Genomic DNA, 23,048 nt, shown 5'->3' with positions numbered 1-23,048 from the left:
ACATATTTAGGAACCAAGGTTTAAGGAATTTAAACTAGTTTTAAATTCATTAAAAACAAATCTGGTTTGTGTTCAAACAAACAGTTCCCAATGCACAACAGAAGGGAAAGTAAAATATTTTCTTTTGAAATTATTTTTATTAGAAAATTTGCTGAATATGAGATGCTGAAGTTGCGATGGTGGAGTCTTCTAAGTTCATCGGTGTTCACCTGAACAATAAATTGGACTGGAGCCATAATACTGATGGTCTTTACAGGAAAGGTCAGAGCAGACTTTATCTGATTAGAAAGCTGAGGTCTTTTGGAGTGCAGGGTACACTCCTGAATACCTTCTGTAACTCTGTTGAAGCATCAACCTTCTTCTATGGTGTGGTCTGTTGGAGCAGACAGCTTATCTGTAGCTGAGAGGAAGCAGCTGTGTTACAAAGAACATAAGATAGTTGTTGTTGTTGTTGTTTTTGTTGATTTTTATTGCCGAGTGCTTTTACACGGACATGTTAAACTGTAAGTAAAGTAAAAAACACAAAACAAAACCTCAATACTTAGTTTTGCAATATTCAATAAACACAAACTTAAACATAGATTTAGGAGCTAGGCTTGACCTAACTGACCAGTTATGAGGCAGAGTTCACACTTAGAAAACTTCGTGACATAATAAACAGCAGCATTCATACATCACTGTGCAGCAAAATACAGTTAGCATTTGGCTAACTAGCTCTAGCAAATTCAACAGTCACACGCTTAGAACAGATGACAAAACTCATCACGTCACAGCTTACAGCATTAATATAACTCACCACATTGGGCAACACTCATGAACTCCAGTAGGATATTATCCTATGGCCGATTTTGTTTTTTAGTTTCAGCTAACTGCAACCTAAATGCACTACTGGTCCACCGTTTTTTTCTTTTTCTTCCCCTCCATTCGCTTACTAGTGCAAATCAACTACAGCGCCCCCTAGAGGAATGGGAGGAGTGAATCCAACATCCCGGCCCCGATGAACTCTTCAGACGTTCATCCCAGGAAAATTGGTGAACGACAAGCTAGACTTAAGTAACAACTTCAGATAACCATCTAATTCTAACTTTGTCACAATAACCCTTTCCAAAAAAATATCTGTTACCATTTTTTTTTTTTTGTTACAATAGAACATAAAATAGTGACTACCAGTCTACAGTAATCGTGAACATAGGATTGTGAGAAAGTCAACATTAACATATAGAAAACCACACAAGCTGAAGGTGAGTAAATCTACTCATCCATATTTCCTTATAGCAAACACAGCTTGTGTATTGGACGGGTGTAAATGCCTCTGAGTCTTTACTTGCACTGATCGCACCAGACCATCAGCTCCGGTGTTGACATCAGTGACTAAACCAAGAGGCCACTGACTGCGAGGTATGCATTCATGCAGGATCAGCACAAGATCTCCAACCTGATAGTTTCTGGAACGGTGGTTCCACTTCTGCCTTTGCTGCAGGCTGGGTAGGTACTCCTTCATCCAACGAACCGAGAAAATGTCTGCTAAATACTGAACTTGGTGCCAACGTCGACGATACAGATCTTGTTTCACAAAGTGACCAGGAGGCAAAGCACACTCTGATTTTAGCAGAAGCAAGTCATTGGGAGTCAAAGGTTGACCATCCCTTGGGTCATCTGACAACTTTGTTAGTGGTCTCCCGTTGATAATGTTTTCAATGATACAGAAAAGTGTCATTAATCCTTCATCATCCAAAGTCTGTTGTCCTGCAACGCTCATGAGAATTGAGCGCACAGAACGAATCTGTCTCTCCCATACGCCCCCCATATGTGAGGCGGCAGGAGGATTAAACTTCCATTGCGTTTCTCGCTGGAGCAAGTGATCCTCGATCCTTTGCTGGTTCCATCCATCCAGAGCCTTCCGCAGTTCGTAATGGGCACCAACAAAGTTCGTCCCATTGTCCGAGCGTATCAGTTGAGGCGTCCCACGACGAGCCATGAATCGTTGAACAGCATTTATGAATGATTCTGTGTCCAAGCTGTGCGCCACCTCCAAGTGGATGGTCCTGGTGGTTAGGCAAGTGAATAGACAGCCATATCTCTTCACCTCACTCCGTCCTCTTTTAATAGTAATGGGCCCAAAGTAATCAACTCCGACGTGAGTGAAAGGCGGCTTACATGGAGTCACACGATCAGTGGGCAAATAGGCCATGTACTGAGTACTGATTGGAGCCTTTCGTCTTTTGCAAAGTACACACTGTGCTAGGACTTGCTTCACAGCCATGCGGCCTCTGACAATCCAAAAGAATTGTCTAATCTCAGCAAGTACTCTTTCAACTCCAGAATGACCTGTGAGTTTGTGAAAGTGCCATATGATAATTTTGCTAATATGGTGATTTCTAGGCAAAATTGCAGGGTGTTTCGCCGCTTCGGCTATTGGAGCATTGCTGAGCCTTCCCCCAACGTGGAGTAATCCATCACTGAGTCGTAGTGGAGTTAACTTCTTGATGCTTTCTTCTTTCATTGGACAGGTAGACTGGCTGCATTGAACGTAGTCAATGATGGCAATCTCTGCCAGTTTCATTTTGTTTGGTGTTATTGGATCACATAGTCTGGGTTCAGACTTCTTCAGAAGGATGTTGTTAGCTCGTAAGATCAATACGATAGCTCGTTTGAGTTTGTACCAAGAGGAATACTTCAGAATGAAACAGTCAATCGGTGACTGAATGGTAAGCTTAGAAGACATTGCATATGTCTGACTTGACTTCTTTACTTCTGCTTCTCGAGGTAAGCTTCCTAGTTCAGGCTGGCAAGGCCATAACTCTTCTTTCTGCCACAGGAAGGCAGGGCCTTTGAGCCAGCGCTCACTGCTTGTGAGTTCTTTGGCAGACAGTCCCCTGGAAACATCATCTGCAGGGTTTAGTTCTGAGGAAACATGTTTCCATTGTGAGGCTTGTGAGACTTCATGGATCTGTGAAACTCTATTTGCAACAAAAGTTTGGAACCGTTTCTCTTCGTTTCTGATGTAATGCAAGACAATAGTGCTGTCTGTCCAAAAGACAGAATCCAGGAGGGGTAGCTCGAAGCTTTGACGGATCTTCTGATCAAGATGTACTGCTACTACAGCGGCTGCCAGTTCTAGTCTTGGAATAGTGCTTGGTTTGACAGGAGCCAGCCTATTCCTAGAGAGAACAATATTACAGTAGATGTTATTGTTGTTTACTACTCTAAGATAGCTAACAACATCATACCCCAATTCAGAAGCATCGCAGAAGTGATAAAGTTGCATGGTGACTGAAGCTGCAGTAAAATCTGTGGGTCTGAGACATCTAGGCACCTGCAGTCTGCAGAGTTTTGGTAGGTCATCTAACCACCGGCCCCGCTCAGCCATGTCACTTGGGATAACTTCATCCCAACCTTGCTTCAAGCGACATAGCGCCTGAAACAGTGCCTTTCCCTGTTAAATGAACGAGCCAACTAGTCCCAGGGGGTCATAAACTGAACTTATTGTGCTTAGCATGCCTCTTTCCGTTCTGGGTTTGTTCTTAACCTTGATGATGAAGGTGATACAGTCATCAGTTATGTCCCAAAACACCCCCAGAGCTCTTTCCAAAGATGGATCTCCATCCAGGTCCAACAATGGTACATGATTTGCATGTTCCTCCTCTGGGATAGACTGTAGGACCTCAGTTGAATTGCTTGTCCATTTTGTCAAGTGAAACCCTCCTTGCTTGAGTAGGTCGATCAGCTGTGCCACTAGATGGATGGCCTGTTGGGGTGAGTCTGAGGATTTCAGGCAATCATCCACGTAGAAGTTTCTTTCCATGGTGGAGATGGTATCTGCATCATATAGATGTGCATGATCTGATGCACACCTCTTCAATGCAAAACTTGCTGCGCTTGGAGACCACACTCCGCCAAAGAGGTGAGATGTCATCCGGTAAGTAACTACTTCATTATTAGGATCGTGGTCCTTCCACCACAGGAACCGTAGCACATTCCTGTGTTCTGGAGTTACACGTATCTGATTGAACATGCCTTCAATGTCCGCCATTATAGCAACAGGACCTTGTCGGAAGCGGATCAGCACATCTATTAATTTGTTTGTTAGATCTGGGCCTTGGTGGATGACATCATTTAGAGATATTCCATCGTACTTTGCTGCGCAGTCAAAGACTACTCGGACCTTTCCAGGCTTGCGAGGATGAGTTACTGGATGATGTGGGAGATACCAAACTTTACCGTCATTGTGGTCGAGCGGCAAGGCTGGAACTTTTTCTGCATATCCTTTATCAATGCTTGACTTCATTGCCTTAACATACTTGTCTTTCAGATCTGGGTCCTTTGCTAACCTGCGTTCCAGCAGTTGTAGTCTCCGTGTTGCTAGGTTGATATTGTTAGGCAGTGTCACTGCTTTGCTCTTAAAAGGTATGTCTAAGGTATAGTGTGAGCCTTCTTTGGTAATTGAGTTTTCCCACAGTTTAATCACTTTGTGGTCGTTGATTGACAGATTGTTCTCTTGAGCGGGGTCGTCAAGTTTCCAAAATATTCATTTTTGGAAACTTGCGGTCATTATCACCTCCTACGCGGTACTCTTCAGCTCTGAGAAGACGGGGAGCATCTTGTCCGATGACAAGGTGCACATCATTGGACTTGATACTGGGAATTGGGATGTCTGCTAGATGATCCCATCTGGCTGCCTCGTCAGGTGTCGCAAGACAACTAAGTCCTATGTTTAATTTTTTAAGTGTTCTTACACCATTAAGTGTGTAGATCCCACCATCGTGCAGAGAGTCAATCTCGAGATCCACACTTTGAGTAAATAAGCCTTCTTGGCTTCCTCCTACTGTATCAAGGTCTAATTTTTCAGCCTTGCCTTTGACCTTTAGCTTCTTGGTCAGTTCTTCTGACACTAAACTGGTGTTAGCTCCAGGATCAAGTAATGCGTATGTAACAGAACTGATATTTGTAGCTTTGCCCCTAACGACCACAGGAACAATAGGTAAACAAACTTTACCGTTTGCAGCTCCTGCAAATCCACATGTGACATTAGGTGATCTGACAGGTTGTGTCTGTTGGGTAGTTTTACTGTCATCACTGCTGTCCTGGCCTGCTGTTGGATTCTGTCTGTTAGCGTGGTTAGGATGCAGCCATTTGTTATGTTTCTGTCCACAGCCAGGCACATTGCACACCCAGTTGCGTGTGCAAATCTCAGCGCTGTGCCCAATCATGAAACAGTTTTGGCACAGATTTTTCCTTGAATAAACATAAGGCGCTCAGGCACTGTTAGTGATCGGAAGCTTGGGCACTGGTTTAAGAGATGATGCTCTGAGCATTTAAGACATTTTAAATAAGCTGGCTGCTTAGTACGTGTGGACTTATTCTCATGGACTGCAGCAACTTTGACAGTGGTGGGGTAGTTTTGACGATGTTTCTTTGAGGCTTTGGTAGGTGATGTAAAATTGTTTGGCTTCTTATTTTTCTTGCAGTTAATTAACCCACCAAAGACTGGATCAGATCTCTTTTCAGCCTCTGTCTCAACAAAGCTGACGACGTCGTTGAATTTCGGTAGACGTCCTTCTTTCGCAATGTCGTAGTTTTTATTTAGCCACTTGGCCCTGAGATCTGATGGTAGCCTGCTAATTATCTCAAATAATGTGCGGCGACCACTGAGCTCTTCCTCACATTTCATGGCAGCAAGCGTGTCCTTACAACCTCTCAGCTGGTCTGCAAAGTCTCTGAGTTGCATATTGTCTCTTATCTCTTTAAAGTTTAAAACCTTTTCAACCCAAGCTTGGGAGATGGAATGAGGATTTCCAAATCTTGATTTTAGACGGTCAAGTGCTTCATTGAAACCCACGCTGGGATTGGGATTGTATAGACAGTGACTAATAGCATCTCGAGCCCTTCCTTCTGTGTACTGGTGCAGACGAGTTAACTTTTCTTCAGCAGAAACTGATTCTTTGTCCACCATTGCAGTTAAAAGCCTCATGAATTTCCAATACTGGAGGGGGTCACCATCGAACCTTATTAGATCTGTTGGCGGGAGCCTGAGACTGTCTACTTGGGCTTGGTACTGCTGCCTTAAGAACTCTAGCAGTTGTGAGATTGAATCATCTGCCATCTGTGCATCCAGCTCAGCCTTGTGTATTGGCTGAAACTCCAGCTCAAATTCCTCTTTGTTAAGTCTAAGCAATAGCTCAAAGTTTTCCTTCTCTTTCTTTCTTAAAGCTTGGATTTTTTAAGTTCTGCTGATGGGGAATCTTCATCACCATAGCTCTCAACTCTCACGCATTGATCGTGTGACACACGCATTTCACTAACTTCACACAGTTTTGAAACTGCAAAGCTTTGTCTTAAACGGAAGATCAGACTGCTTCTACAGTAAACAGCACAGCGTTCATAGACCAGTGTAAACTGTGAAGCATTCGTGAGCGTCAGAAAGCTATGGTGCATTCAGGAGCATGGGACATTTCAAACGTTCAAGGAAAGAGGCATAAAACTGAATAGAACTTAACTCATACAATAATCTATTAATCCAGAAACAGTGTGGGCTTTCTTACAATACTGAATGCTCTATAATTGTATTTCTGTTATGTTTTGATTTTGCTCATCTGCTAGCTTTTTATTCTGAAAAATCTATAATATTACAGCAGCAAATTATCAAAGTTTTTCAAAAGCCTGTTTAAAAGCTCCAAATTGGGCTTCAGATTATAGAGCGACAATTGCGCTGTCATTGTTTTACAGGGCAGAATTTGCATTTGCTGACCCTTGTCCTTTAATTACAGATGGATATACAGGAATACAGTCATACAAGTGTCAACTCCTCTGAGATAGCAGGGGGTGCGTTTTTAGGCAAGGGGCTGCCAAAAAACGCATCCCCCTATGTTTTTAATCTAAAAATTGTCCCACACACCTGAAATTCACACTAGTAGTTCAGAACACATGTGTAAACACGTAGAAAATGTTACATCAACTACAAGTGTATATTTCTATGAAACAGCAGGGGAATGCGTTTTTTGGCAACGGGCTGGTTATAAACTGTAACAGTCTAGAAGTGCATTGAGCTGAAAAGAGGGAGACATCAGCAGCTGGATCGTGCATAAAGACGCAGCGGGAACCTCTGTGTGCTTTAGTGTTGCTGCTGAGGGGAAAATGTTGACCATAAAGACTTGATGAAACTCAGCGTGATTCACCAATCAGGTTATAGATCTACAATGATAAACAAACCCATAAATTAATGTGTAACAGTGTAATAATTCGGTGAATAACTTAAAACTACTTAATTTTATTCAGTATTATATTAACAATTGGGTGTTTTTTATGTTTTAATCCATTAACTGAACAATAAGGTATTAATACGTCTCTGTCAGGACTCTGCTTCTTCCACAGGTGTTCGGGGTTGACTGTTGGGCGGAGCACGCACACCTGCGGGCAGTTGAGCAGCACCGGGCCCCGCTATAAGAACTGCGCTCGAACAGCGGGAGGATGCCAGAGTGTTACTGTTGTGGTATGAACAATCGGCCCCGGCTTTTCGCCTACTTACCTTTTCCGCAGACTAAGACAGTCCTCTGTGTCTCCTAGGTTCACTCCCTGAGCTCTGACGTCTCCTCTCGTGCTCCTGCGAGTTCTCCCGTGCTCCCGTGATCCCTCTCGTGCTCCACTGGTTACCCTCTGAGTCGGCTTCTCCGGACCCAAGGTACCCCTCTGACGATCTTCTGGTTCCTCCCGCTGTTCTGATCCCTTGGATTCCCCCGGTGCTGCTCGGACCCACTCCTGCCCCAGCTTCCCACGGACACCTGTCTCCTCCACCGTGTGCTAGGCTGAGACCGCACTGCTCCCTCCCCGGTCAGGTTCCCAGCGCTTCGTGTTAAGCTTACGCTCTTAGCAGATTTCCGCCGGCTCTCTTCCGTGGACTAACCATTTGTTCTCCTCCGTAGTGTGTTCCGGTTCCCTGGTCCCCGTTCGTGTGTCCCAGTGTCTGCTGTGGCAGATTAGCTCTCGTCCTCCCCGTTGTTCCTTGAAAATAAAACCCGTGAAATCTGATCTGTCTCACCGAGTGTATTCTGCATGTGGGCCAAACATTTAAAAGCAAACATGACAGAAGAACACTCTGGCCAAATTGACTCAGCGAGTACATTCGGTGGGACTCTAGCCGTCCAACAGGATCAGATCCGGGGGCTAGAAGCCGCAGTATCCGGGTTGCAGGACCAGCTACACGGTTTTGCTGCCCAGATCAACCAACTGACAGGTATGTTGAGCGCTAGCTTGCAGCCAGCACCTCTTCCAGTGCTCCCTAGTTTTTAATCGTTCTCCCAGTCTGTTTACCCACGATTACGCTAAGATCTCTTTTATTTTACGGCTTCTTACCGGAAAAGCCCTTAGATGGGCGGAGACCCGCTTCCCGGACTGCCAACAGTTCGGCTGCTCTTTTAGTGATTTCCTAACTGAGTTTAAGATGGTTTTCGCGGCCGAATCAGACGAAGTGCAGAGTTCCCAGCGGTTGTTGGCCCTTCGGCAGCGGGGCAGACTGGCGGATTTCGCCATCGACTTCCGTACGGTGGCTGCGGCTGCGGGCTGGGAGCAGCGCGCGCTGAAGTCCATGTTTTTTCAGGCATTAGATGAGTCCCTCAAGGACGAGCTGGCGCGTCTAGAGGAGCCAACCACTCTTAATGAATACATAACCCTCGCTGTCCGGCTAGATAACCGGCTTCGGGCTTGGGGCAGAAACCGGCCAGATAGACCCCTCATTAATCGGCCACCTCTGCCCGAGCGTAACGCCTCTCCAGCCGCCGTGACTCCTCCATCGCCCCCGGAGCCTATGCAGTTGGGCCGGGTTCGGCTCACTCCCTCTGAGAGGCAACAGCGAATGAGTTCACGATTATGCATTTATTGTGCTTCTCCCACCCACTTTATTAAAGATTGTCCAGACCGGCCAAAATATTAGGTTCGTCGGTTGTAGAGGAGGAACCGGCGGACCGATCTCAGTTGTCTCTTTCTACTCCTCCATGCCTCTGCTTAAAGGCAGTTATCGTCTCCGTGCGAGACGCATTTAAGTTGTCCGCCCTAGTAGATTCGGGGTGCGATTTTAATTTATTAGACAGTTCTTTTGTTCTCCGCGCTCGTCTCGAGACAGTTCCCCTAGAAACTCCCCTTCAGGTTTCAGCCCTGAACGGAGGGGTTCTTCCAAGAACAACCCATCGAACCAAGCCTTTAGAACTCGTGGTCTCTGGCAATCACAGAGAAAAGATCTCATTTCTAGTTTTTCCAGTTAAGCATGCCCCACTAGTTTTAGGTTTCCCGTGGTTACAACAGCATAACCCACTGATTAATTGGGCCGACCGGCGGGTTGAGACCTGGTCACCTAAGTGCCATGCTGACTGCTTGCAGTCAGCTGTACCCCCGTCAGGTGCACACACTGCCTCAACCTCAGGTAGATCCCAAGACCTTAAAACTGGTTCCTACGCCCTATCATGACTTAAAACAGGTCTTCAGTAAGGCTCAGGCGTGTTCGCTCCCTCCGCATCGCCCGTACGACTGCGCTATTGATCTCCTGCCTGGTGCCCCGCTGCCGACCAGACGCCTCTATAACATCTCCCAATCTGAACGTCAGGCCCTCGAAAAATATATCAAAGAGTTGTTAGCCGCTGGGTTAATCCGTCCGTCATCCTCCCCACTCGGTGCCGGGTTCTTTTTCGTCTCAAAGAAAGACGGCTCCCTTCGCCCCTGCATCGATTACCGTGGCCTAAACGCTATTACTGTTAAAAATAAATATCCACTGCCACTCCTCTCCTCCGCCTTAGAGCCGGTTCAATCTGCCACTGTCTTCACTAAGTTCGATCTGCGTAACGCTTACCACTTAGTGCGGGTCCGCCGGGGAGATGAGTGGAAAACGGCCTTCAAGACTCCCCTGGGGCATTTTGAATATCAGGTCATGCCTTTCGGTCTGTGTAACGCCCCTGCAGTGTTTCAAGCCCTGGTAAATGACGTTCTCCGCGACTTCCTAAACATCTTCGTCTTTGTCTACTTGGACGACATCCTCATTTACTCCCGCAACCTAGCCGAACATCAACACCATGTCCGCCAAGTGCTCCAACGTCTTCTTGAGAACCGGCTATTTGTAAAGGTGGAGAAATGTGAATTACACAAACCCTCAGTCTCATTCCTCGGCCTCATCCTGGAAGGGGGGCGGGTCCGGTCTGACCCCGAGAAAATAAGAGCTGTCCTCGAGTGGCCCGTACCCAATTCCAGGAAAGAATTACAGCGTTTCCTTGGATTCGCCAATTTCTACAGGCGTTTCATCAGAGGCTACAGCCAGGTCGCCGCCCCTCCTCATGCCCTCACCTCCGTAAAGATTCCTTTCTCGTGGAACCCTCAGGCTGACTTGGCATTCACCACCCTAAAGAAGCGGTTTTCTCAAGCCCCCATTCTAATCCACCCTGACCCGAAGAAACAGTTCACAGTGGAGATTGACGCTTCTGACACCGGGGTGGGTGCAGTCCTCTCCCAGAGCTCTGACCAAGACCAAAGGTTACACCCATGTGCCTTCTTCTCCCGACGTCTCTCCCCGGCAGAACAAAATTATGACGTCAGAGACAGAGAGCTGTTGGCAATAAAACTCGCCCTGGAGGAGTGGCGTCATTGGCTCGAGGGGTCCGAGCAGCCCGTCCTGATCTGGACAGACCATAGAAACCTGGCCTACCTCCAGACGGCGAAGAGACTGAACCCCCGTCAAGCCCGCTGGTCCCTTTTCTTTTCCCGTTTTAATTTGACCATTTCCTATCGCCCCGGTTCCAAGAACCAGAAGCCAGACGCCCTGTCCCGCCTTTACTCTCCACCCGACTCAGAAAAGGAACCAGCACCGATTCTCCCGCCGTCCTGTGTGATCGGAGCCCTCCGTTGGAAGATCCAGGACCTAATCTCCCGAGGCCTTCAGACCGAGCCAGACCCTGGAACCGGACCTCCAAACCGTACCTACGTACCTTCTTCAGCCCGACCTCATGTCCTCCAGTGGGCCCATTCTACAAGGTTTTCTGCTCACCCTGGCATCCTCCGGACCCGGACTTTCCTCTCCCGACGCTTCTGGTGGCCCACCTTGTCACCCGCAGACCAACGGTCAGACAGAACGGTTGAACCAGGAGCTGGAGACCGCCCTCCGCTGCCTCACCTCTCAGAACCCCACAGATTGGAGCAAATTTCTCCCCTGGGTTGAATACGCCCACAATTCCCACATCTCCACAGCCACAGGCTTGTCCCCCTTCGAGGTCTCCCTTGGCTATCAGCCCCCGTTACTCCCAGAGGACAATAAACCCATCGCTGTCCCCTCTATCAACGACCACATCATCCGCTGCAGACACTATTGGACCCAGACCATCCAAGCCCTCAAACACACAGCAGAACAAAACCGCCGATTTGCTGACCGGAGGCGAGTCCCAGCCCCCACCTACCATCCCGGTAAGAAAGTCTGGCTGTCCACCAGAGACATCCCCTCTAGAGCTGCCTCCCGAAAGTTGTCCCCACGTTTCACCGGCCCCTATGAGATCATCTCCATCGTCAGTCCCACCACCGTCCGTCTCTGCCTACCATCTCACTCCCGAGTCCATCCCACATTCCACGTTTCTCAGATCAAGCCTGTCGTCTCTAGTCCCTTGGATTCCCCCGGTGCTGCTCGGACCCACTCCTGCCCCAGCTTCCCACGGACACCTGTCTCCTCCACCGTGTGCTAGGCTGAGACCGCACTGCCCCCTCCCCGGTCAGGTTCCCAGCGCTTCGTGGTAAGCTTACGCTCCTAGCAGATTTCCGCCGGCTCTCTTCCGTGGACTAACCGTTTGTTCTCCTCCGTAGTGTGTTCCGGTTCCCTGGTCCCCGTTCGTGTGCCCCAGCGTCTGCTGTGGCAGATTAGCTCTCGTCCTCCCCGTTGTTCCTTGAAAATAAAACCCGTGAAATCTGATCTGTCTCACCGAGTGTATTCTGCATGTGGGCCAAACATTTAAAAGCAAACATGACAGTCTCTTTCTCTTTTTAACAAAAGTAATACATGTCTACTTCAATGTCTGGTGGGATAAAAATGAGATGGAGTTGAGACTCCACCGGCTCTTCCAGGGTCCAGTTAGCCCCGCCCCAAACAAGCCCTGCCCCCAAAATTAGCATAATCTCACTCTTAACTTTTGATAAAAGTTGAGAGGTCTGTTCATCACTTATATCAGCTGGAGGTTCACTGAACAATTTAACTTGCATAGTGACATCTGACTCATCTTCAACACCTGAGTGAAGTTGGCCCCCCCACCCTCTTCAAATCAGACGAAATTGGTGCCAAACGTTTGTGCTACGTTTGTGCTGGTTTGTGCAGCAAAAATTTTCGTTTGTGTCGCTATAATTTTAAAGATATAAACAAATGTTTTTAGAGGTCATCAAAGGTCAACCAGCCCCCACCTTCCTCAAATCAGACCAAATTGATGTCAATCAACTTGACTCCGTTTGTGCTGGTTTGTGCAGCAAAAAATTTTGTTTGTGCCACTTTGGTTTTGAAGATATTAATGAAAAGGTAAAGGTCAAAAGGTCAACCAGCCACCCCCCCCTTCTTCAAATTAGACAAAATTGGTGTCAAACGTTTGTGCTACGTTTGTGCTGGTTTGTGCAGCAAAAATTTTTGTTTGTGCTGCTATCATCTTAAAGATATAAACAAATGTTTTTAGAGGTCATCAAAGGTCAACCAGCCCCCCCACCTTCTTCAAATCAGACGAAATTGATGTCAATCAACTCGACTCCGTTTGTGCTGGTTTGTGCAGCAAAATTTTTTGTTTGTGCTGCTTTCATTTTAAAGGAGAAGTCCGGTCAACGAGGAAAAATCAGGGGATCTTTAGCTATACCTAAAATTAATTGTTCATGGTGATTTAATGAATTTAGGAGGATTTGCCATTGTGCTTCTGGCCAGAGAAAAAACGTTATCTGTAGCCAACATTTCAAAGAAGAATGTCTTCAAGATGACATGAGAGCATAATGTAGAATTTGCCGGTACATTATTTTTCCCCGGCGGAGTGATACAACACACTCTGAAAGGATGCTCACTGTTGTGAGGCCTTCTTATTTTATTCGACTTTGGTCTAATTTTTTTTACAGTCGCTTGTAAATTTCATGAGTTGCGGGTTACAGGTTTTTTTTGGGCCTGTTTCTGAAAATGAAGTTGCTTGTTTTGGCTCTAAACTAAGTGACGTTGAAATATCCCTCCGCCTCATAACACGCTGCAGCTCATCCTGACAGGAGCAGAGTAAACTCAGAAAGAGACGATCTGACCGTATTTTCTCCAGTTTACGGTTGCAATAACTGATGATAACTGCTGAAAGTAGATTAGACGGTGCAGATCACCATTTTGAGCAGAGATTGGTTCTAAAGATAAGTTTTTACTCCCTGATAACATTGCAGAACCTAACCCATAAACCGTTAATGCTTATTTGTTGTCTTTTTATGTCTCTAAAATGTAAAATTAGTATTAATTTAAATGCTTAATACCATGTCTATCTTTGTATAAGGGGTTAAAAAATAGTTTGGCATGAAAATGGATATTTACTTACAAGGAGACAGATAGGGCATTGGGACTTGCTCTACAGCCGATACCGCGACCTGACGTTACAAACTGAGAGGAGGCAGTACTGTTCTTCACCAACAGTCACACGCTTAGAACAGATGACAAAACTCATCACGTCACAGCTTACAGCATTAATATAACTCACCACATTGGGCAACACTCATGAACTCCAGTAGGATATTATCCTATGGCCGATTTTGTTTTTTAGTTTCAGCTAACTGCAACCTAAATGCACTACTGGTCCACCGTTTTTTTCTTTTTCTTCCCCTCCATTCGCTTACTAGTGCAAATCAACTACAGCGCCCCCTAGAGGAATGGGAGGAGTGAATCCAACAAGCTGGATAAACCCATTAGGAGGGCCAGCTTTGTCCCGGCATGCCCTTTGTATCCCGTGCAGGTGGTGGGAGACAAAGGACTGTAAGATTAATACCATCCATCCATTTTCTGACCCGCTTATTCCCTCATGGGGTCGCGGGGGTTGCTGGTGCCTATCTCCAGCATTCACCGGGCGAGAGGCGGGGTAGACCCGGAGAGAACACACTGTTATGCCATATTATGCCATGATAAATAATTGATCTCGGATTGGATTCTGAACAGTGGAAGAGTTTAACAAAGGAATTCCACTCTGGCTGCAAACATGAGACTCTCAAAGCTTGGACTGCCCTTTTTCCCAGCAGGAGGTCGGCTGTGAGCCCTCCTAACAGATAAGTCACAGCACAGACAAAGAGCTCTTCACTTCAGCATTCTTCTGCAGACCTGTTTGGCTCCACTACAGCTCTCTGAGAGCAGACAAAGAAGGCCAAACCATGAGGGCCTGGTTGGCCCTCACCGACACACAAGCCAGTAGCTGAGGGAGATTGCCTGGATCAGCTACGCTTGATCCAGGGTCTGCTAGACGCACATCCAGCACCTGGAGAGGTCTCTCATTGCCTGGGGACCATGTCCCGGCAAACACAGAGCTAAGTTGCTTTCTCAACCCCACAACTGGTAGCAAGAGCAAAGATCCTGCATGCGAAACAGCTCTGTGTATTTCTTTTCAGCCTGTACAGGAAAGCGAACCCAGACGGGCCTGAAAGCTGTGGAATTCTGAGGAAAAACCCTTCTCAAATCGGACTGCAGCCGGTTCAGAGAACGTGCTCACACCAGGCCTCCGACCCGACCACGCCGTTAGCCACATGCTGCTGCAAGGCTAACGCTAGCCTGCCAAGAGCCAAGTGCTAACGCTAGCCCGCCAACAACTTCCCTCCTTCAACGCTTCTCCCGTGAATGGCCAAAACTGGACAGAACTGACACGAAACAAAGGACAGAGGTTTGGGCAGCGGGCTGAGGGTGAAGTAAAAGGTTTATTGGGAAATGTCCTGTAAATCGTGTATACAGACCTCTCAACTTTTATCAAAAGTTAGGAGTGAGATTATGCTAATTTGGGGGCGGGGCTTGTTTGGGGGCGGGGCTAACCGGACCCTGGAAGAGCCATCTCATTTTTATCCCACCAGACAATGAAGTAGACATGTATTACTTGTGTTAAAAAGAGAAAGAGACATATTAATACTTAATAATAATAATACTTAATTAATTTTTCAGTTAATGGATTAAAACATAAATAATACACAATTGTTCAAATAATACTGAATAAAATTAAGTAGATTTTAATTATTGACCGAATAATTATACTGTTACACATTCATCTATGGGTTGTTTATCATTGTAAATCTATAACCTGATTGGTGAATCAGGCTGAGTTTCATCAAGCCTTTATGGTCAACAATTTCCCATTTAGCAGCAACACTGAAGCACACAGAGGTTCCCGCTGCGTCTTTACGCACGATCCAGCTGCTGAAGTCTCCCTCTTTTCAGCTCAATGCACTTCTAGACTGTTACAGTTTATAACATTCTCATCACCTTTCACAGCGACAGGTTTCTCAGTCAGTCGCCGCGCTGACCAGACAAATCTCTATTGCTCTCGTCAGTGCGCACTGACGCCCAGAAAGCACCTGCTCCGAGGGAAAGGAGGGGAGGGAGAGGAGCAAGCGCTGAGGCACAGAAATACGGTGCATGTAGTTAAAAAATGCAGAATAAATAAAAACGAAACTTATAAACTGACCAAGTGGCGTTTTAAACTGCATCTGGTTAGCAGAACTGTTTTATGATCAGCGTGCAGCCATGACTGGTTCTGAATGAACCGGTCATCTCGCAGCAGCTCTCCCCCCCCGCCCCCTCCCCTCCTGTGTACGCGGTACAGGACCTTACCGGCTCACTTTCACCGCTGTTAAGACTAAAATTATTCATAACTCTGATCACTCTTCCTGCTGCTCTGTTAACACGAACTGCAGCAGGAATTACTGATGGCCATAAGCTGTGAAAAAAGCTGAAACATCTCAGCAGAAGGCGGAGTTTTTATCGTCCGCTGCCCAGATGGGCGTTGGGATTTTTATGCGTGAGAAATTCCATGTTTGCGTGTGAAATGCCATGTGTTGCGTGTGAGCGTGTGAAGTTAGTGAAATGCGTGTGTCACACGGTCAATGCGTGAGAGTTGAGAGCTATGCGTGTATACCTGGTGTTTTGAACAAAAGGCTAACAATATAGCATTGCTAGCATTTGGTACCATGTCACTGTCGAGTGTGTTTAAGGTTTTACCAGAAAGGTTACCTCCACAAGGGTTTCAAACATTGATGGGACATTAATGTTTATGTTATCCAGCCACTCAATATGACTAAAATTAAAGCAAAAGCTTTCATTTGTTAACGCCGAGCGTCCGCTAGCCAACAGGATATTAGCCTTGATAACATCCGGTCTCGGACATTTCAAAAGGAGTTTGTTTTAAAGCATAAAGCGTAACTGTTCTGCCCCGCCATCCTCCGATGGTGTTATGAGCCTTATTCCCGCATCAATATGGTATATCAATGCCGGTTTTCAAGGCAATTTTGATAACTATAGATTTTAACCAGGTTAGCGACAATCGCTGTCGCGACCCCTAGCGGCCGGAGGTAGAATCGCATAAACAAAAGCAAGCGATTCTGATTTAAATGATTTTACAGGACAAACGGTCCTCAGAATATTATTTCAACAAATAATGTTTTGTTTGACTTGGGCTTTGCATTGTGAATGGATTGGAACACATGGCAAATGTTTTTAGCTCCATTCCATGCTTTTGAAATCAGATCTGTAGTGAACAAGGATTCACTCAAGTATTCTGATTATGATCAACCACTTTTGTTTGTCTTTTGTTTGTTTTGCATGTAAATAGTTCCTTAGCTTAGCTTGTTTTTATCTTGATTTTGCTTAGTAGTTTAGTTAAGTTTCACTAGCCTAGTAGAGAGGATTTATTAATCGAAATATTGTGTTAATTCAGGTAAACAGCATTACATAGTGATGTTCTCTGGATGTTCATTCTATTTCTGTTATTAAATTCTTGGACTTGAAAAGAAGTTGTCACTCCTTTATGTGTGTGCAGGTTTTGCTGTTAAAAGATCGCTAGTGCTCGAATTCATCCCTTTCAACCATTGTCTTGATATCAGCTTAAGAGCTGATCATCACCAGACAATACTTAACAGACAGAGAGTTATTTATGAAACATTAAATAATTTTAAACAGTGTATAATTGCACAACACCACGCATGCAAAGAGAGAACATGCAAACTCCATGCAGAAAGACCTAGGGTTGGATTTGAACCCAGAACCTTCTTGCTGCGAGGGAACAGTGCCACCCACTACCACTTTGCAGCCCAAGATTAATACCATCACTGCTTTTTTTGTTGTTTTTTTCCCCAGTGTCCTGTCTAGCAATGTGGCCATAAGAATTGTTGTCTTAGTGCCAAATAGAGCTCGACAGATTTTACTTTCACAAGTGGAACAGTCAGCTTTAGACATAGTGCTCCGCTTAATTCATGCATGTAATCAAATTATGTGGACAATGGGAAAGTAGAAGAGAAAAGGAAGAACAAGAAGAAAAAAAAGAAAAGAGGTGAAAGAAAGAGGAGATAAACGGGAGAGAATGATAAGACGTCTTCAGTCTGTTTCATCACCTGCAAAGAGATATGTAAAAAGAACAGCACAACCAACACATATAGTATACAGTGGCGGCTGGTGGAAAAAAATCTTGGTGAGACTGGCCAATAGATTTCCCTGCCTAACCCAGTACATGCATTTAAATAAAAGTCGGAAAATTACTACGATTCTACAATAAGCATTTAATTAATAAAAAAAACATTGTTCACAAAGGATTATTCTGGTGTTTTTGTCTTATTAATCCTTTTCACAGACTCATGCCAGAGGGTTTGATCCGCCGATTTGGAATGCCTCTGTGTGCAACCGGCAGCACGACAAGTCGTAGGCATCGTTTAGATTCCAAAAATACACTAAAAGTGTAATATTCTGAGTTCTGTTCTGGTTTGTTAGTTTTAGTTTTACTTCTCTCTCCTGTCTTTTATTATCTGGCTGTTTTGAGTTCTGTCTTGTCTGGATTCTTGTTTAGATTCTTGTTTACTGTTTTAGTTTATCCTGTTATGTCTTCAGAAGCTTCTTAGTTTAGGTTTGGTTTTTTGATCTGTTCTTGTTTTAAGCCTCAGCACTGATGTCTGGTCTAATTACTTACTCTGCACACCTGCCTAACTCCTCCCCTGCTGCAATCATCTCTCACCGGTTTCACCTGTTTCCACCTCCATATAAACTGTTGAGACCAGACATCAGTGCCAGGTTGTCTTGTTGAGTATGGGTGAGTCTCTTCCTGCAAAGTTTCTGTTTTATTGGTTTGCTTTTGGATTTATGACCCCTTGTCTCCAGTGATGTGAGCCATGCTGTTTTTGTCTGTTCCTGCCCAACTGGACTGTTTGTTTTTCTGCCGTTTTTGTTGCAAAAGGCTTTTTGGGTTTTGTCTCCGTTTTTGATTTCTGTTATTATAGATCCTTCTTTTTAAAGAAACTTCTGCTGGTCTGGCTGAATTCTGGGTCCGCTTCCTCTGATCTTTACAAAAAGTATGCTCTAATTCACCCGTTTTGTCACGGTGGTAGCCGAAAACAGTACTGTTTTTGCATGCCACCGTGACCCGGATGTAGCTCGTGACGTCACGCGTGAACTGGTCTATACACAGTGTCCGAAATTAACTTTGTTATTCACCGGCCAAGTTGGCCGGTAGATGTAAAAATCAACCGGCCAGGCATATTTTTTACCGGCCAAAATATAAATTTTGACCAGACCTCAACTTTTATAAAAATTAAGAGTGAAATTATGTTAATTATGGGGGGCGTGGTTGGGGGCGTGGCTGACTGGAACCTGGAAGAGAAATCTTTGTTTCCTGAATTAAAAATATATATATATTGTAGTTGATTATAAAAGACACAATATGAATTATCAGATTCACATCCAGGCGATAAAAAACACTACAGATTATCATTATTCTATCCATGTTGGCCTTATTTGTGAATGAGGCAGAGTTTCATCAAGCCAGTACGGTCAGTGGGGGTTCTAGACCAAATGTAGCAGGGGGGGTCAGGGTGGGGCCAGTGTTTTTTCACAGGGGCACAGAACAAAAGATTTGGGAGGGGGGGGGGGACTTAACAGGTCAACATTTCATCGTTTAAAATATTAAGTAAGCCAAAGAGCCAATTGTGGCTCTGGAACTGCAGGTTGCAGACCCCTGATCTTTTCTCAATACAGCGGGAGCTTAACGTGAAACAGCTTTTTTTAATTACGCAGGTAGTTAAAAAAAAAATCAGAATAAATAAGAACGAAACTTATAAACAGACTAATTGGCGTTTTAGACTGTATCTGGTTAGCAGATCTGTTTTCTGATCCAGCGTGCAGCCATGACTGGTTCTGAATGTGAAAGAAGCTGAACCAGCACCGCAGAAGGCGGGTCTAGATTGAGCTCTGGATGGACAGAGCTGTGAACGGATCGTATGGGTTTTGTTATTTTTATGTTACTTTTATTTTATTTGGTACAAACATTTACTCGCCATGTGGCAGCTAGCCCTCTGAAATTCACTCGGCAAACGGGAAATTTACTCGCATTTGGCGACTGGCGAGTGTTAATTTCGGACCCTGTCTATACACCTATCACTGTGTAGCAGGGGCAAAGATTCCAGTAGCCCCAAAGCCATTCATTTTGGCTTTGCTGATTGGCCAAATATTTATAAATTTTCCCTAGCAACAGTATACGATTGGTTATTTCGCTGGAAAAGACCCCAGCCTACAGGTTCCTGGGTCTGCATCTTACTTTAAATAGGTTGGAAAAGATTTTTCAGCAAATGAGAGTGTCAGGGTTTTGTGGATTGAACCCGAATTCAGCCACACACAGAGCCACAATTAAAGAGTCTTTATTGCAGGATTTGAGCAGTGGAGGAAAAACCAGGAAACTATACCATACTGGAGCAGAAGTGTGAAGATGGCAGGAGCTGTACGGCGGAGCTGAGGCTTGGCAGGTGAAGGGAGCAGATGCTTGGCAGACGGAAGGCAAGGACGAGGAACACACGTAGACTGATGGCATCTGATGGATGAAGACGGACCAGCAGTGGGGAACAGACTGAGGGAGTTTATATAGGGAGGCTTGCAGGTGGAAACAGTCCGGACTTGATTATTGCAGCAGGTGAAACTGATCCAGCATGGAGTGAAGCAGGGCAGAGAGGGTGATGGAAAGATCTGGAACTGTCCATGGTGCGGCAGGGAGAACTGCACCATGACAGAGAGCCTCCCATCACACAATCCCAATAAACGAATTTGCCTTGGATGTCCAGCTCCCGCCACGTTCTGATAACTTTTTCAATATGTATTTTGCGTTTTTGCGATCTCTGTTAGGCAGGGCTTTTAGAATTTCACTCACAATTTTGTCCAGTTCAGCTGGAGATGGTGTAGAACCAGAGTCTGCCTCACCATCATTATTTTCAGACATCGGGTTACGCTGCAAAGTTAAAGTCACTCTGGGTTCCTCCAGCTGACCTTGTTTCATTAGAAGCAGATAACTCTGCAGCAGAGCATTGTACCTTTTAATCTTTTCGTAAGAACTCCCTCAGAATCTAAATCCTCTTCAGCCGTCTGTGTGATAGAAGGCTCTGACGGAGTCAAACGTTTGAAGTGGTGCGATGAAACAAGATACATCTTTCGCGCCGTCCTAAGACATTTTATCATCTCCTGATGAGACCACCCACCAGCTCTCCGATTAAAGGGCCTACAACACTCAGCAAGGGAAGAATAAACCCACCTGTTTGGTTTTTCAGAGCCAACTGCTTGCGTTTTAACCCCTTTCTTTTATCAGCAGGCAGTCTGAGGACCTTTTTCTGCTTTTCCAGTTTTTTATGTTGAGAAGGAGATACTTTAAGATATTCAGAGCTATCTGCTGTCTTTAAGTTTCTGTGGAGTAGTGTGATAGAGAGCTCCGAATAAGGGAGTGTCCCTTTTTATGCGCGCTGACATAATTAATTAATTTAGCTTAGGAACATACACAGCAGGCCACTGACCAGGAAGCATACCCATTCTCAGTCTGAAACAATCTGGGCAAGTCGGTGTCAGATTGACGATTAAATAACCATGAGGCTCTCTGGTGGCGTCTTCAAAACTTTCCATAAAGAAAGTTTTCTCTGACGGAAATATTTGATAAGCTAATATACCCAGCTGCAGTTTATCTCTGGGGTTCTTAAACAACACCATATAATTACTGATTTGATGGTGCTGCTATACTTGCCTTAATGAAACACATTCTGAGTCAGCATCATTACGCTCATATTTATATGATGTCTGTATTGTGTCAAAATCTTGACAACTTCTGGATGCTCCGAAGCCTGGAAGATTACACAGTCCAAAATAACCAAATGATTCTGATTGGGAGGAAACAGATTTTTATCATCAAAAGAATGAGGTAGTCCCTCGATGAATTTAATCTTTTTATTCATTTTTTGCAATTCAGCACACATACTTTGAAAAGAAGTGTAAATCCATACAATATTTACCGGTACAACATCCATAACATGTTTAAAATTTTGCAAAACACGTAACAAAAAAATATTTCCCACATCCGCTCAAACCTGCTATCACACATGAAAAAGGGTTTTAAATCTAGGGTCAAATTTAATCTCCTGTGTTTCACAGGAGAGCGACATTTTTCTCTGTTAACCTTTAGTAGCCAAACGGCAGGGTTGTTCCGTCAGGAAAAAGCCTTCTCTTGTCATACACCACGCGGAACTTTTTCTGAAATGTGGCATTTCGAAGCTGAAAGTTTCTTTTATCACGGCTAATGGAACATTTCAGAGCTTCTAAAACAAGCCCTTTTATTAGGGGATATAGTCAGATCGCAGCTCCCCAACACGCACTTACTTCCATCAAGTCCCCCTTTACTTGGAATCCAGAGGCCAGTGCCACCTTTCAGGAATTAATGATTCGGTCCTCTCAGGCCCCCATTCTTATACATCCAGACCCCAGTAAACAGTTTGTCCTTGAGATAGAAGCCTCAGACACAAGTGTAGGAGCAGTTCTTTCTCAGCGATCGGACTCTGACCAGAAACTTCACCCCTGTGCCTTTTCTTCTCATCCGTTGTCTCCAGCCGAACGTAACTATGACGTAGGTGACAGAGACCTCTTAGCTCTTAAGTTAGCCTAAAGGGATGTTATGCCATGATAGTGATCTCAGATTGAATCCTGAACAGTGGATGATTCAATAAAGAAAGTCCACTCCTGCTGCAAAGGATAAGGGGGGGGGGCAGGAGAAGCCTTCCTCTCCCTCTCTCTCTCGCTCGTCCCTTCTTCTCGGCAGGAGGTCAGCTGTGACCAACTCCTTACAGATAAAAGACACAGCACACCTCTGCCCGCTCTTCTCTTCGATCTCTTCTCCTGACTCCAAGCTGCTGAGACACAGAGATGACCAGCTCTCAAGGAGAGGGGGGAGCCATGTGACTGAAGGCCTCCCGGAACCATCGATGGGGCCTGGAAGAGGCCGCGAGCAGAAGGGAATGAGCCTCTCTGAAACTCAGTTCCTCCCTGGCATGGGGAGAAACTGCCAGCCAATTCAAAGATAAGTCTCTCACTTCTGCTTAAAACAGATGCCGAAGTGAAGGAATCCGTCTATGCCAGCTTTGTTCTGCTTTCTCAGCGCACCACAGACGGAGCTGGTTCCAGGCAACGCAGAGCTGAAAAGCCGGCACAGAAGCAATGTCCCCATGCCGAGGAGAGATCTGCTTAAATTGTGACTGCAACCGGGGTCAGAGTCTGCCTGGAGGACCAGGCCTCCGACCCGACCACGCCGTTAGCCATATGCTGCTGTAAGGCTAACGCTAGCCTGCCAAGAGCCAAGCGCTAGCCCGCTAATGCTAACCAACAATGTCCTCCTTCAACGTTCTTCCCGTGAATGGCCAAAACTGGACCGAACTGACACCAAACAAAGGACAGAGGTTTGGGCAGCGGGCTGAGGGTGAAGTAAAAGGTTTATTGGGAAATGTTTGTAAACCGTGGGGTTTAGAACAAAAGGGCTAACCGGTAGCTCGCGCTAGCCAAACATGCTATT

This window comes from Fundulus heteroclitus, chromosome 7 (genome assembly GCF_011125445.2).
Source record: "Fundulus heteroclitus isolate FHET01 chromosome 7, MU-UCD_Fhet_4.1, whole genome shotgun sequence".
Taxonomy (NCBI): Eukaryota; Metazoa; Chordata; class Actinopteri; order Cyprinodontiformes; family Fundulidae; genus Fundulus; species Fundulus heteroclitus.
This window is presented reverse-complemented; position numbering follows the sequence as displayed.